Consider the following 16,499-nt stretch of genomic DNA (forward strand, 5'->3'; position numbering starts at 1 on the left):
AAGTGACTTTCAATTGCACCTCTAAGTTGAAGAGGGTAGTAAGGCCTTCCTTACTCAGATGATTGTTGGGAGAGCTGCATGCTGTGTTATGTGTCCATGAAAAACATTTTGGAAATTTCAGCGCACCATATATGCTTGTTCTTAGTATTATTTAAAATTTTTTCTAAAGTTTAATCTGTCACATCAGCATCTGGACATAGGCAAGAATTAAGGTATAAATCCATGAAGAGAATAAGGGTCACCAATGGAATTAGTGAACAATTAATGAGGCTCTTTGAAATGAGAGACCCGCCCATCCATTCATCTGTTTCTCTGTGTTTCCTTAAAGAGATTGTCTATAATCGTATTGATCCTCATCAGCCACCAGGGAAACATCCTTGTTCTCACTTTCCCTCTGTAGAGGAACCCAGTTCAGGCAATCTCCTAAGCAAAACTGCATGGGTTCTTTATTTTGGTCCTGTTCACCTTTGGCCTGCATCACCACTTTCATAGTCTCTCAGGATCTCCCTCTCTCTCTCTCATTGTAAAGATTGCTGTGCCCAAAGAGTACATTCTTCAGGAAGAAGACAAAGAATTGACATATGATGTCATGCTCCATCATAATTATGAACTGACCCTGGGAAGAATAGAGCACCATCCTGTCATGGCTGAGGGGCACTGATGCTCCTGAATTATTTACCTAAATTCATCCTGATGGTGACAGGCAAAGACAGACCTAAACCTTTTTCTCTGACATCTAAGTAGTGCAGCTCCACTAGTCCAGGCTGCCTCCCAGAACATTAGGAGGTAGGTGTAGTCTATCTCACACTTAGGAAGGGTGAGAGGATTCTACTGAAGGAGTCATAAGACATGTATTATAGAATTTTTCTGTCATTTATTTTTTTATACTTGAGAAAATCACATAAGTTCTTTGAACCTGTTTTTTACCACCCTTGCATATCTGTCCTGCTTGTTAAGGATCAAATGGAATAATAAAAGCAAAAGTGCTTGGTAGGCTGTCAAGTGCTCTATGAAAGTTTGAAATCAATATTCTCCAAAGAGACCTTTCCAGATTTTGTCTGATGTTTAAGAGGCTACAGGTGAGAACATCACTCAGCTATGACTTCCAGAAAGCAGTATTTTCCCCTCACCCAGCTGGTTGGCATAAGAAAATCAGCCACTTGCATTTTTGGCAGTGCCTCATATCAACCAAATACCACTTAAAGTGGCCACTCTTTGTAAGACTTGCATTGGATTAATGGAATCATCTAGTTTTAATGACAGCATATCTACCACTTCCGGGATGTAGGCTTAGGAAGACTGCGTTTATCCTCCCAGTATAGTAACTTCCTAATCTGGGCTAGAAAGTATGGAGTGCTTATTATATTTTCTTTAGGATTATAGAGAGGACAAAAGATGGAGAGGCTTAGGAGTTCCTGTTGTGGCGCAGTGGTTAATGAATCCGATTAGGAACCATGAGGTTGTGGGTTTGATCCCTGGCCTTGCTCAGTGGGTTAAGGATCCAGCATTGCTGTGAGCTGTCACGTAGGTCACAGATGTGGCTTGGATCCTGCATTGCTGTGGCTCTGGTGTAGGCCAGTGGCTACAGCTCCAATTAGATCCCTAGCCTGGGAACCTCCATATGCTGCGGGAGCAGCTCAAGAAAAGGCAAAAAGACCACCCTCCCCCCCAAAAAAAGATGGAGTGGTTTAGAATGGAATTATTTTAATTCTAAGTTGACTAGAATGATATACAGTATAATTTGCCACTGGAAGGAAGAACATGCAGATCAGCTAATCAATGCTTTGTTTATTTATTTATTTCCTAACTTCATGAAGAACCTCTATGTGGCAAGCATCATTCCATGGATCAGGGAGACAAAAAAGGAATAGCAGCGTTCTTGCTCTTTAAGGGCTCAAAGTCTGAAGAAATATCATATATTTTATAAAGTCCAGACTTTTTTTACTGAAGGCTGCATTATTATGAGTTAGTGGCCAGCTCAAAGAAAACCAACCTGGGACAAACTAATCCAGAGAAGTCTGTAGATAGCCTTTCTACTCACTAACTCCTTACAATCATTTAAATATACTTAAGGCTTAGAATCAGGAGTTGGCATTTTAGAGCAAAGTGTATAGTCACATTTTGGAGTTGTAATTCATGGCTTGTTGTGCATGTGACTTTTCTGTTCACATTGGGGGAGGACATGGACAGTAGCCAAATGATGAAAACCTTGGCATTGGAGTCAGCCTCGTCTGCTTCTACCATGGACTTTTATATGAGGACTTGGGCAATTATTCGATCTTGAAAATCTCCATTTTCCTTGTTTGTAAATGGTAGTACTGCTCTCTAACTTGGAAGGATCTGGGAGAAGGATGAAAAGGAAATACAAAGTATAAAATTATGAGTACAGGCACAAAATAAGTGCTCAGAATTCTAGTTGTCACGGAAATCCATATGTGTACACACATCCCTGTAGCATCTTGAGAAAAGAATTTCCCCCATGCTAATTCTGACACATGGATATCAGCAATATCAGTTGAGTACTGAAAAAGACACCTTGTTTCTCCAAAACAGTTGCTTTCTCTGTATAAAGAAAATAATAATAACTAGCCTTTGGGGCCAATGAGGGGATTTTCATTTGTTTATACATTTATTTCATATATTTATGTCAAACCCCTATTATGCGCTAGGAAATGTTCTAGTTACTAGAGAATCAGCAGTGAGTAAGGGTGACATAACACATACAAAGTGCTTGGCAGATAGTAGGAACTTAATAAATGTAAGATAATCACATGTTACTAATAATTACATCAGATCAGCTATTACTGTTCAATCCAACTTGATTATAATTATAATTAGCATTAATATTGTCTATTCAAAATTACCAGTGCCCATATTAGATATATTTATCTTCTTGTGCATGTGTGATTTTAATACCCTGACCGTCTGAATAGCCTATTGCAGGTTACAGAAACCAGTGGGACCGAACACTTGAATTTCCAGACATTTGCATGTATTTTATCTTCCATGGGACCTTGCATTTGACCTCAAATCCAGCTTCTGAATTTCCATTTAATAAGAAGCTGAGTGGAAAATAAGACCTTCACCCCTGGAAATCCTTTTACTTCCATCTGTGTTTACAAAAATGATGATGCCTTGCAATGAATCTGCCCCTCTCACTGACTTCTCAAAATGTGTTTGAGGGATCAACAGTGATAATTTGGTTCTTAGCCCAACTCTCTTGATTTAAACAACTGTACTAGCTACTGTGAGTTTCATTTCCTTTCTAGGTCCATCTGCTTCCCGCTGTATTAGGTCTGTGTAACAGGTCTTGATAAGTACCTCATTAGGCACTAAGGTGATACACTGCTTGGGAAGGAGGGGACTGTCTCAGCTGCTCATGAATGCCTTCATTGTTTAGCTGGGTTAGAGCCACCCACAGATTTGCTGTTCCCCAATGCAGAGCTGGACTGGAAGTCACATGTGGTGCACACATTGGTTTGTTCACCCCTAACCCTAGGTGCAATCACCCAGGACACTCTGGTGTGTGATTGTTTTACTCACGAGTTTCGGCTAAGGACAAGTCCATATTTCAGGCCACTTTCCCTCACCTGCCGTGTCACACCGCAATTGACCCATAAAAGCTACTGCGTCTTGGCCAGTGGCTTTCAAACTAGCGTTCCATGGAAGTGACTTTAAGTTGGCCTGGGTGGAGGTGGAGACAAGAAGTTCGGAGGTTTTGGTTGATTCTCCACTGTTTTAGGCAGAACAGCTCTGCTTATATTTGTTTTGTGTTTTACTCCTCTGTAAAATTTCATTTTAAAAAGGTATTCTTGGGCCCACTCGTATATTTCATTTTTGGAAACAGCACTTTCGGGTAGTTGTTCCAGCCCACCTCCCTTCTTAATCCTTCCCTTCCCCTCTTAAAGATGGTGATTGTAGGATCTTCCCCACAGATGTCTGGGGTATTTCTCCTAACAGAGTTGGTATTCAAGGATGGCTTAAGGAGGGGCTGGTAGTCCCTTGTTTCTTAATGTCCATCCCTGCCCTTCCAAGCTATGCCTTTTATATATCTAATCCAGGACTTATTAAATTTTAATATGCATACAACTCAATTGGTTATTTCACCAAAATTCAGATATTCATTCAATAGATCTAGATTGAGACTTCAGAATCTTTCTTTTTCTTTGCTTTTTGGGCCATACCCACAGCATATGGAAGTTCCCAGGTTAAAGGTCCAATTGGAGCTGTAGCTGCCAGCCCACACTACAGCCACAGCAACATGGGATCTGAGCCATATCTGCGAACTACACCACAGCTCACAGCAACACTAGATCCTTAACCCAGTGATCTAGACCAGGGATTGAACCCGCATCCTCATGGATACTAGTTGGGTTTGTTACCATTGAGCCACGATGGAAACTCCAAGATTCTGCATTTCTAACAAGCTCCCTAGTGATGCTGATGTTGCTGGTATGTGGAGAATCTTTATTTTTCCCATTATGGTTTATCATGGGATATTGAATATTGTTCCCTGAAGCAAACAGTAGGATTTTGTTTTTTATGCTGTATACAATAGTTTGCCTCTGCTAATCCCAAACTCCCAATCCTTCCCTCCCTCACTGCCTTTTGGCAACCATGGGTTCTGTCTGTGAGTCTGTTTTTGTTTTGTAGATATGTTCATTTGTTTTGTATTTTAGATTCCTTATATAAGTGATATCACATATGTCTTCCTCTTTCTGACTTACTTCACTTAGTATGATAATCTCTAGGTCCATCCATATGGCTTCAAATGGCATTATTTCATTATTTTTTTTAACATAAAGCTTTTAACATAACTATCTTCTTCATCCATTCATCTGTTTTTCTTTTAATTTTTTTTAATGGAAAAACATATGGAAGTTCCCAGGTTAGGGGTCAAATTGGAGCTGCAGCTTCCAGCCTACACCACAGCCACAGTGATGCAGAATCCAAGTCATGTCTGTGACCTACGCTACAGCTCACAGCAACACTGTATCCCTGACCCACTGAGCAAGGCCAGGGATTGAACCTTCATCCTCATGGATACCAGTTGGATTCATTTCCACAGCACCACAACAGAAACTCCTATCCATTCATCTGTTGATGGACATTTAGTTTGTTTCCATGTTTTGGCTATTGTAACTAGTGCTGCTATGAACATAGGAGTGTTATGTATCTTTTCAAATGATAGTTTTTTTATGATATATGCCCAGGAGTGGGATTACTGGTAGTTCTATTTTTGGTCTTTTAAGGAATGTCTATACTGTTTTTCATAGTGGCGTCACCAATTTACATTCCCAGAAGCAGTGTAGAGGTTTCCCCTTTCTCTACACACTCTCTACCATTTATTCTTTATAGACTTTTTGATGATGGTCATTCTGATGGCATGAAGTGGCACCTCACTGTAGTTTGATTTGCAGTTCTCTAATAAAGAGCAATGATGAATATCTTTTTATAGGCCTATTGGCCATCTGGATGTCTTCTTTGGAGAAATATCTGCTTAGGTCTCCTGCACAATTTTTGTTTGGGTTGTTTGTTGGGTTTTGTTGTTGTTGTTGTTATTGAATTGTTTGAAATGTCCGTATATTTTAGAAATTAAGCCTTTGTCTGTCATATCATTTGCAAATATTTTCTCCCAATCTGTATAGTGTCTTTTGTTTTGTTAACCATTTCCTTTGCTGGGCAAAAGCGTTTAAGTTTGATTAGGTCCCACAGGTTTATTGGACAGTCTCTTAAATAAGGAAGGCCTGAGTAATTGTAATGTGTTTGATGCACAAACACAACGTCAAAGCAAATCCCTCTTCACTCCGTCACTCATTGAACTACAGCAATTATGCAGAAATCCTGGAGCTGCTGCTGCATCATCGTATTCCGTTGCCTGAAGTGAGTGCTTCCTTACTCCCATGCCAATCAAGCGAGCAACTCCCACAGTATGGGGAATACTATTGCAGCAACCACTTGGAGTATGTCTTTCCAAACTGGAAAGTAGAGGCAGCAATCTTGTCGAGCATCTGCTGTATGACAGACATTGTGCTTGGTACTTAACATACAATATCACATCTGATATTCAACATTTTTGTGAGATCCGTGTTTAATACTCATTTCACAATTGGGGAAACAAAAGCAATGTCACATGCATCAAAAAGCAATGACAATCATCCATAAATCTTACTGTCAAGCAGTTTCTAATGTTTTAAATATAAATTTTTTCATCCACTCCTTTGAGACTTTTGGATCATGTAGCTGGTTTGGGGGGCTAGTTAAAGGCATGGCTAGAAACAGACCCTGAATTCCTAGTCCAAGGAACTTCCACCTCTTCATTGTCTTTTATATCTGCAAAGAATATTATATTCTATCTACAAAGACCAAGGGAGTTTTCAAACAGTGTGACAGTGGCATAATGTCATGAGGTAGTTTTCAAATTTAGGCTTGTTAATCATCTGAAGATCTTGTTAAATTTTTTTTTGCCACACCCACTGCATGGTGAAGTTCCCAGGCCAGGGACTGAACCCACACCACAGTAGCAACCCCAGCCACTGCAATGACAATGCTGGATCATTAACCTCCTGTACCATAAGGGAACTCAAACTTGTTAATTTGCATCCTGCTTTATAAACATGGGGGTGGAACCTATAAATACATTTTGGTATTTTCTGATGGCTGTTGAGTATAGCAGCAATAGCAGTAGTTTTCTTAATTTCCAGCACCTGCTTCATCACTTTTTCAACTTCATTATTTAATATTTTTCTTCTGATTTTTTCCAGTCTCTTCTCCTTTCTTGCCTTTCTCCTTTTATTTTACTTCAACTGCCACTTTATTTCATATCATTTTCATTATTCTTCATTCATTCACCTTTCATTCTTTCTAATTTTCCTTATGTCTCTTTTTCATCACTTTAGTTTTCTTTTTCCCCTTTCCTACATTTATTTCCATCATGCCTATTTCCCGTCTCTTCATTTTTCTCTTTACTGTGATTTATTTCCTTATTCATATTTTTTCTCTCACTTTATTTCCTCTTTTTTTCCCACTTCCTTTCTTTTCTTTCTTCTTCCACTTTTCATTTTTCCTTTTTTCTTTCTCCTAATCTCTTTGCACAGCCTATTTTATTCCTCCCCACTTGTATCCTCATTCTTTATCCCATCTGTCTGTCTGGCCCCTTGTGTTATCCTGAAAGAACACCACTCCTTTCCTTTCATCATTTTCCTGCAAAGACACCTCTAGGAGCAGATGTGTAAGTGTGGGATTCAATAGAGCAAGAAGACAGATGGTGAGCAGCCAGCTCTGAGGGAAAGCACTTGTTACAACCTGGCTTCACAATCCATATCTTTCTTGTTTTCCTTTCTTTTCTTTTTTCTTTCTTAGGAAGGTGCCTGCATTAGAAATATTTTGCTCTCCTTTGAGGAAACATTGCTGATATCCCTCAAGGAGAATGATAAAGGGCACAGGGTGTTTTCCAGCCTGGCATCAAAAATTATGAGGCCAGAAAAGTCATGGAATACACAAAAGGACCTAGATATAAACAAATTATGGTTTTACTGTTGTTGTTAAGGTAAAATAACAAAATCTGTCATCTATTGAACTCTTATATGTGTCAGATGCATGCATCATTTTATTTACTTTCTGTAACAACTTCATGAAGTAAGCACTATTGGTAACCCTATTTCACCAATGAGAATTGAGGAGGCTCAGGGAGTGAAAATCAGCCCAAGGTCATAGAGCTGGTGCTTCATGTTTCTAGGAACAACAATTTCTCCATGATAGATAAAAGTTTTCAAGGAGAAATTCATAAGGCGCAATTGGGACAGAGGCACTTTCACAAATCTTCTCAATCTTTGGTAGAGTCATGCAGATCAGGTTTAAATCCTGGCTCCACCTGTAACTAGTCATGGACATCTACTTTCTCATTTAATTCCCATCACTGCTTGTTAGGTCAATTTCATAAGCAGGGGATCTAAAGTTCAGAGTTCACAGGCAACTTGTCCAAGGTCATACAGATATGACCATAAAATGCAAATCCTATATTCTACATTGATGTGGGTTTTAAAGATGAATAGAATTTCTTAGGCAGAGAAGGAAGAATAAATTCTCCAGGCAAGGAGGAGGGAGGTTGTGGGCAGAATACAAAAACAGGGACAAAAGCACAGTATTTATAGGACATTGAAGAAATTGGTCTTTCTGGCTTATCCCCATGTGCAAACTTGGGTGAGTCGCTTATTTTTGTAAGTGGAAATTCCTTTGTATGTGAAATGGAGATGTATCCGTCTATGCAATTGTTACATATCTCAAATAATATATTGTCAGACAAAATACACTTAAAATGCAGTATGAAAAAAGGAACACTAGCAAAACTATGACAAAAATTGTTCTACATGTATCAGAGTAGGGTGGATCAAAAAGGTATTTTTAATTCTTTACTTTTTCTTTAAAAATTTCCAAAATTTTCTAGGTTGGCTATATATTTCTATTCTATAATGGGAAAATACTTTTATTTTAAAATATTAATGATTACTCAGGTTTATTCAGGCTGATTTCTTTAGGGATATTGAAGAAAGCATGAAGGATACCAAGTATAAGATATTGATACTAGTATTACTTTCCTCCTCTTAGCCATCTTTAGTCATGAAAACAATACTGAAATATGATTCATCAAAGATAGTTATCCTCAAAGTATTAATATTATATTTCTTTTTTTAATTTCTTATATAATCATTTTAATTTTTTTTCCCTTATAGCTGGTTTACAGCATTCTGTCAATTTTCCACTGTACAACATGGTGACCCAGTTACACATACATGTATACATTCTTTTTTCTCACATTATCATGCTCCATCATAAGTGAACAGATATAGCTCCCAGTGCTGCACAGCAGGATCTCATTGCTTATCCATTCCAAGGCAACAGTCTGCATCTGTTAACCCCAAGCACCCCATCCATCCCACTCCCTCCCCCTCCCCCTTGGCAACTACAAGTTTATTCTCCAAGTCCATGATTTTCTTTTCTGTGAAAAGGTTCATTTGTGCTGCATATTAGATTCTAGATATGTGATAACGTATGGTATTTGTCTTTCTCTTTCTGACTTACTTCACTCAGCATGAGAGTCTCTAGTTCCATCCATGTTGCTGCAAATGGCATTATGTTGTTCTTTTTATGGCTGAGTGGTACTCCATTGTGTATATATACCACATCTTCTTAATCCAATCATCTGTCAATGGACATTTGGGTTTTTTCCATGTATTGGCTATTGTGAATAGAGCTGCAATGAACACGCAGGTGCATGTGTCTATTTAAGGATAGTTTTGTCCAGATACATGCCCAAGAGTGGGATTGCAAAGTCATATGGTAGTTCTATGTATAGATTCTTAAGGTATCTCCATACTGATCTCTATAGTGATTGTATCAGCTTACATTCCCACCAACAGTGCAGGAGGGTTCCCTTTTCTCCATACCCTCTCCAGCCTTTGTTATTTGTGGACTTATGAATGATGGCCATTCTGACTGGTGTGAGGTGGTATCTCATGGTAGTTTTGATTTGCATTTCTCTAATAATCAGGGATGTTGAGCATTTTTTCATGTGCTTATTGGCCATCTCTATATCTTCCTTGGAGAAATGTCTCTTCAGGCCTTTTGCCCATGTTTCCATTGGGTTGTTGGCTTTTTTGCTGTTGAATTGTATAAGTTGCTTATACATTTTAGAGATTAAGCCCTTGTCAGTTGCATCACTTGAAACTATTTTCTCCTATTCTGTTAATTGCCATTTTGTTTTCTTTTTGGTTTCCTTTGCTGTGCAAAAGCTTGTCAGTTTGTTTAGTTCCCAATGGTTTATTTTTGCTTTTATTTCTGTTGCTTTTGGAAACTGACCTGAGAAAACATTCATGAGGTTGATGTCAGAGAGTGTTTTGCCTATGTTCTCTTCTAGGCGTTTGATGGTGTCTTGTCTCATAGTTAAGTCTTTCAGCCATTTTTAGTTTATTTTCATGCATGATGTGAGGGTGTGTTCTAATTTCATTGCTTTGCATGCAGCCATCCAGGTTTCCCAGCATCACTTACTGAAAAGACTGTCTTTTTTCCATTTTATGTTTTTGCCTCCTTTGTCAAAGATTAATTGACCATAGGTGTCAGGGTTTATTTCTTGGTTCTCTATTCTGTTTCACTGGTCTATATGTCTGTTTTGGTACCAGTACCACACTATCTTATAACTGTGGCTTTGTAATAGTGCCTGAAGTCTGGGAGAGTTATGCCTCCTGCTTGGTGTTTGTTTCTCAGGATTTCTTTGGCAATTCTGGGTCTTTTGTGGTTCCATGTAAATTTTTGGATTGTTTGTTCTAGTTCTGTGAAAAATGTCCTGGGTAATTTGACAGGGATTGCATTGAATCTGTAGATTGCTTTGGATAGCATGGCCATTTTTACAATATTAATTTTTCCAACCCAGGAGCATGGAATATCTTTCCATTTCTTTACATCTTCTTTAATTTCCTTGATTAATGTCTTACAGTTGTCAGCCTATATGTCTTTTACCTCCTTGGTCAGGTTTATTCCCAGGTATTTTATTTTTTGGGGTGCAATTTTAAAAGGTATTATATTTTTGCATTACTTTTCTTTTCTTTTCTTTTGTCTTTTTGTCATTTCTTGGGCCGCTCTGTGGCATATGGAGGTTCCCAGGCTAGGGGTCTAATTGGAGCTGTAGCCACCGGCCTACACCAGAGCCACAGAAACACGGAGTCCAGGCCGCGTCTGCAACCTATAGCACAACTCACGGCAACACCAGATCCTTAACCCGCTAAGCAAGGCCAGGGATCGAATCCGCACCCTCGTGGTTCTTAGTCTGATTTGTCAACCACTGAGCCATGACGGGAACTCCTTGTATTCCTTTTCTAATATTTTATTGTTAGCATACAGAAATGTGACTGATTTCTGAATGTTAATCTTATATCCTGCTACTTTGCTGAATTTGTTGACCAGTTCAAGTAGTCTTCGAGTTGAGTCCTTAGGGTTTTCTATATATAGTATCATATCATCTGCATACAGTGACAGTTTTACCTCTTCTCTTCCTATGTGGATGCCTTTTATTTCTTTTGTTTTTCTGATTGCTGTGGCTAGGACTTCCAATACTATGTTGAATAAGAGTGATGAGAGTGGGCATCCTTGTCTTGTTTCAGATTTTAGTGGGAAGGCTTTCAGCTTTTCTCCACTGAATATTATATTTACTGTGGGTTTGTCATAAATGACTTTGATTATGTTAAGGTATGTTCCCTCTATACCCACTTTGATAAGAGTTTTTGTCATGAATGGATGTTGGACTTTGTCAGATGCTTTTTCTGCATCTATTGAGATGATCATGTGGTTTTTGACTTTTTTTTTGTTAATGTGGTGTATGACGATGATTGATTTGTGTATGCTCAACCATGCTTGTGAACCTGGGATGAATCCCATCTAGTCGTGGTGTATGATCTTTTTTATATGTTGTTGGATTCGGATGGCTAAAATTTTGTTGAGAATTTTTGCATCTATATTTGCATCTATATTTCTTTTTTCTTGTTTTCTTTTTTGGTGGTATCTTTGTCTGGTTTTGGAATTATGTTGATGGTGATGTCATAGAATGTCTTTGGGAGTGTTCTTTCTTCTTCTTCGACCTTTTGAAAAAGTTTAAGGAGGATGGGTATAAGTTCCTCTTTGTATGTTTGGTAGAATTTGCCTGTGAAACCATTTGGTCCTGGACTTTTATTTGTAGTGATTTTTTTATGACATATTCAGTTTCATTTCTAGTGATAGGTATATTCAGTTGATCTCTTCTTGATTCAGTTTTAGCAGGCTGTAAGTCACTAGAATGTTGTCCATTTCTTCTAGGTTGTCAAATTTGTTAGCATACAGTTGTTTATAGTATTCTCTCATGTTTTTTTGTATTTCTGTAGTATCTGTTGTGACATATCCTTTTTAATTTCTCTGTGGTTCACAACAAATATTATATTTTACTTATTTTGAAAATGAATAATCACACATATGGCTGTACAGCTACATATGGAAATTTTCCCTCTTAATTGGAATAGCTTTGTTCTCACATTTATCTTTTTGGGCACTTATTTTTATTTTTATTTATTTATTTTTTGGCTTTTTGGGGCCACACATGTGGCATATGGAGTTTCCCAGGCTAGGGGTCTAAATGGAGCTATAGCTACTGGCCTCTGCCACAGCCACAACAATGCCAGATCTGAGCCATTTCTGCAATCTACATCACAGCTCATGGCAACACCAGATCCTTAACCCACTGAGTGAGGCCAGGGATTGAACCCGCAGCTTCATGGTTCCTAGTCAGATTCATTTCCCCTGTGCCATGATGGGAACTCTTAGACATTTATTATAGAAGTATTATGGGGTCACTAACTAAGAAAATGGGTCAGCATGAGTTTGGACAAATCAGAGATACCTTTTGGAAGCCATGAGATTCAAACAAGATGTTCAAGAGAATGCTATCCTGCTAAGGAGGAATTGGAGGCAGTCCTGGTCAGGAATATGACAAAGGTAAAAACGTGGAGAGAGAAATAAGCCAGATACACAGAGATAGGTTCTAAATAGGAGAAATTAGAGGGGACAGGTTGCAAATCTGAAGACATAAGGTTGGAATATTACATAATGTAGGAGTAGAGGATTTAAAGATCAGAAGTGATCAATATAGTAGGGACAACTGAATTCCTGGGGACCAAATATTCGAGGCTTAATTTCACTCCCTAGTTGCTTTGTTCAAAGCCACTTCAACCTATTGGCAGTGAGAGGTGGACACATATTTCAGATGCAGAAGAGGAGGAAAAAGATCTGGGCTTACCTGGAGAAACATGGGCACTAGAAGCCTATTAATGACTCCCCCCCCCCCCCGTTCTTTTTCAGCTCCACTAGTGATATGTGGAAATTCCCCAGGCCAGGGATCGAATCTGAACCATTGCTGTGACCTACCCTATACCTCAGCTGTGGCAATGCCAGATCCCTAACTCACTGTGCCCTTGCTGAGGATGGATCTAGCACCTCCTTAGTGACCCAAGCCACTGCAGTTGGATCCTTAACCCACTGTGCCACAGTGGAAACTCCTTGATAAGAACTTTTATACTCACGTTTTAATAAATATTTTTCCTATGGGTCTATTTATAAACTGGGTCTTCCCAACCAGGTCTGCACAACTACTCATGAGATTTCAACATAAGTCCTTTTAACCTCTTTTAGCCTTTTGTTGTTATCATTAAAATTTGAGCATGACCGCTTATCCACCCCCCTGTTTTTTCCTTAGAGAGGTCTTCTGAGGACTACATTATTTCAAATTATTAAAACATGAATATAGTAATGTGTATCTAAAATTATATGTAGTAGTTGTATCTTCCCATTAGAAGAAATTACAGATATCTGTTCATTTCCAACATACTCACAAACAACTGATTAAAACCAGAAGGCAGCCGAACCCCATACACTGGTTTGAAAGGTGATGGATGGTGATGACGGTATGAGGATGATGATGATTAAGAAGAAATTAACTGCCAAGCTTTTTGCGTTCTTACCATTTCTCAAGACTCTTTCATCATTTTACATCTATGAACTAATTTTATCTTGCCAAGATCCTTGCACAGTCGATACTACTGTTAATCCCACTTACATGTGAGAAAGCTGAGACACTAAGAGGTTAAGAAACACGTCTAAGGCACTGTAGCTAGTAAAGGTTGAAGACAGTATTCAAGCTCAGGTAATCTGGATTGAGTGTCACGAGAATAACATTGAAGGAAAATATGAAAGTTATAGCATTGTACATAAAGTCATTTTAAAGTTATCTTTAAAATTTCTGATTAAGTATACTTTATTTTTTTGGATAAAGTTTTACTAGAAAAACTTATGTTTAGTGGCCATTGTTAGAAACTACAGAGGCTCATAAATAGAATCTGAGGAAATAATTGAAGGGAGAATGTAGATTTACTGAATGTAACTGAACAAGATTTGGGAGAGGAAGCAGGGGAGTAATGGAGTTAATTTATATGCTTATGGACACATTAAAATGTATTAGGTGGCCACTGCTACAGCAATGCTGAGTGACAAACTATGCCCCATATCTCAGTGGTTTGCAACAATCATTGATTTTTGCTTTCATGGGTCTGCAAATCAACTAGGAGGCTCAGGTTCAAGCTATGAGTTGGTTCAAGTTGCCTCCATCTGTTATCCATTTCATGGATATGATCTTCTTAAGGTGCAGGGCAGGAGTGCAAGAGACCAAGCCAAACAACAGGAGCCAATGTGAAGCCTTTGGTTGCTATGGTGCACTTTATATTCACACTTTACATTTCATAGGTTGAGAAAAATCACAAGGTCAACTCCCAAGTCATTATTGTGGAGAAGTACAATTTTTTTTCAGTGAATAATGACAGAGATTGGAAAGGAAGGCAAATCATGATCCATTTCTACAGTCTACTACAGAGAGGTCATCAGAGGCTAAAAGAACTAAAACCTACTAAGTGAAAGCCCATATGACTATCCCTACTGGAGGGGATAAAAAAATCTTAATGGAAAAGAAACAGTAAATTTAATGGACAAAAAGAAAATCACCACTGGGTGGTACTCTTATTCCAAGACTGCTTTTTTTTTGCAGGGTGGATCTGTATTTGAATGGCCAAAGAGGAAATGTTCAATAGGATATTTACAAGTTGAGTTTTTATAACTCAAGCTGTGAATGCATTTTCATTTCTACTTCATAATGTTAATATTTATGTAAAGTACTCAAATCTGTGCCCGAAAGAGAATGATGCCATGAAAGTGTGCTATGATGGTGCTGGTTATGAGGATGATGATAAAGATGATGATGTCAAAATTGTGGGGCATTTCTCAGCTTTGTGTATTTCCTCTCTCCTACTTTAACTCAAGAACAGGTTCTGCAAAGTATGGAAAAATGCTTACATGCTAATGAAGACCTTTTCTAGGTTTCAGGTCTCACGTCCAAGAGAACAGAAAGTAATGACTTTTGTCAACGCTGGACATTTTTAGTAATATCATTTTGTCTAAAGCATTAAAGGTGAGTTACAAAGAGGTTTTGGAGATTTAATGAAAAGTGTGCAAAAAAGATCTGTCTTCCACCCACATTATTTTAACTGTCAAGTGTGGAATAGTTTTTACTTAAAGGAACAAAAGTTGGGAGAGAAATCTGGCTTGCAATTTTAGCAAAAGAGATGGTCAAAATTACCCAATTTGGAGAGCTATGCAACTCCATTGGGAGCTGCATAAACAGGAAATCGTTTAATTAATTTATTCAAACAGGGTAAAATCTTAAAAATGTATGCAAATCTTATAAATAATAAGTAGCCAATGTCTCAAAATATTTAGCCAAATGTCTTTTTCCCTGAGATAGATCCATACAGCTAGGAAACAGAACACTTAAAAAAAAGAATTAAAGTCAAAGGTCTAAAAGCATCAGGGAATGTAAATTAGTGCAACCACTATGGAGAACAGTATGGAAGTTCCTTAAAAAACTAAATATAGAACTACCATATGATCCAGGAATCCCACTCCTGTGCATATGTCCAGAGAACACCATAATTTGAAAAGATACATGCATCCCAATATTCACTGCAACACTATTTACAATAGCCAAGACATGGAAACAACCTAAATGTCTATCAACAGGAGAATGGATAAAAAATACCTGGTACATATATATGATGGAATATTACTCAGCCATTAAAAGAGAATGAAATAATGCCATTTGTAGCAACACGGATGGATCTAGAGATTATTATACTAAGTGAAATACTAAAGACAAATATTATATGATCTCACTAATACGTGGAATCTAAAAAAAAATATGGAAATGAACTTATCCACAAAACAGAAACAGACTTGAAGATTCTGAAACCTAACTTATAGTCACCAAAGGGGAAACATTGTGAGGCAGGATACACTGGGAGCCTGGGGATTGGCACATACACACTACTGTATACAAAATCAGCAAGCAACAAGGACCTGCTGTATAATCCAGGGAAATCTACCCCATACTCTGTGATGGCCTATATGGGAAAAGAATCTGAAAAAAGAACGTATGTATGTATATGTGTGTGTGTGTGTATATATATATATATATATATATATATAATTGATTCACTTTGCTGTACACCTGAAGCTAACACAATCTTGTAAATCAATAATACTCCAATAACATTAAAAAAAATAAAGTCATCAAGGAAAAAAAATACTGGAAGAGTAGGGGTCTGTTCATCATGATGCCTCTTTCCATTTGGAATACTAAAGGAGAATTTGCAAAAAAAAAAAAAAAAATCCCTCCAGCTCCCCTGTCCTTGTAAGTTTAGGATCAAAGCTGATGTGATCTGTTCACCATGAATGTGTCTAATCAGAAAAGAATCCAGAATCCTAGAATGTCCACACCGAGAGCCCTTGAAAACCGTCCTGAGACAGTCAGAAGGATTTAATGTTACTTTCTCAAGTACACAGTTAGTAACAGAGCGGGGGCAAATGATTCAGATGTT

General features: G+C 38.1%; 1 protein-coding gene across 2 annotated transcripts in view; it reads right to left on the reverse strand.

The window, feature by feature from the left end:
* The window catches only part of LOC110257084 (uncharacterized), a 485,227-nt gene that overhangs the window by 128,587 nt on the left and 340,141 nt on the right, over positions 1–16,499 (reverse strand). The window lies entirely within an intron of this gene.

This window comes from Sus scrofa, chromosome 1 (genome assembly GCF_054392235.1).
Source record: "Sus scrofa isolate SSC_HxYL_T2T_F1_AM1 chromosome 1, Sscrofa_HxYL_maternal_Yorkshire_Landrace_v2.0, whole genome shotgun sequence".
In the NCBI taxonomy this organism is placed as follows: Eukaryota; Metazoa; Chordata; class Mammalia; order Artiodactyla; family Suidae; genus Sus; species Sus scrofa.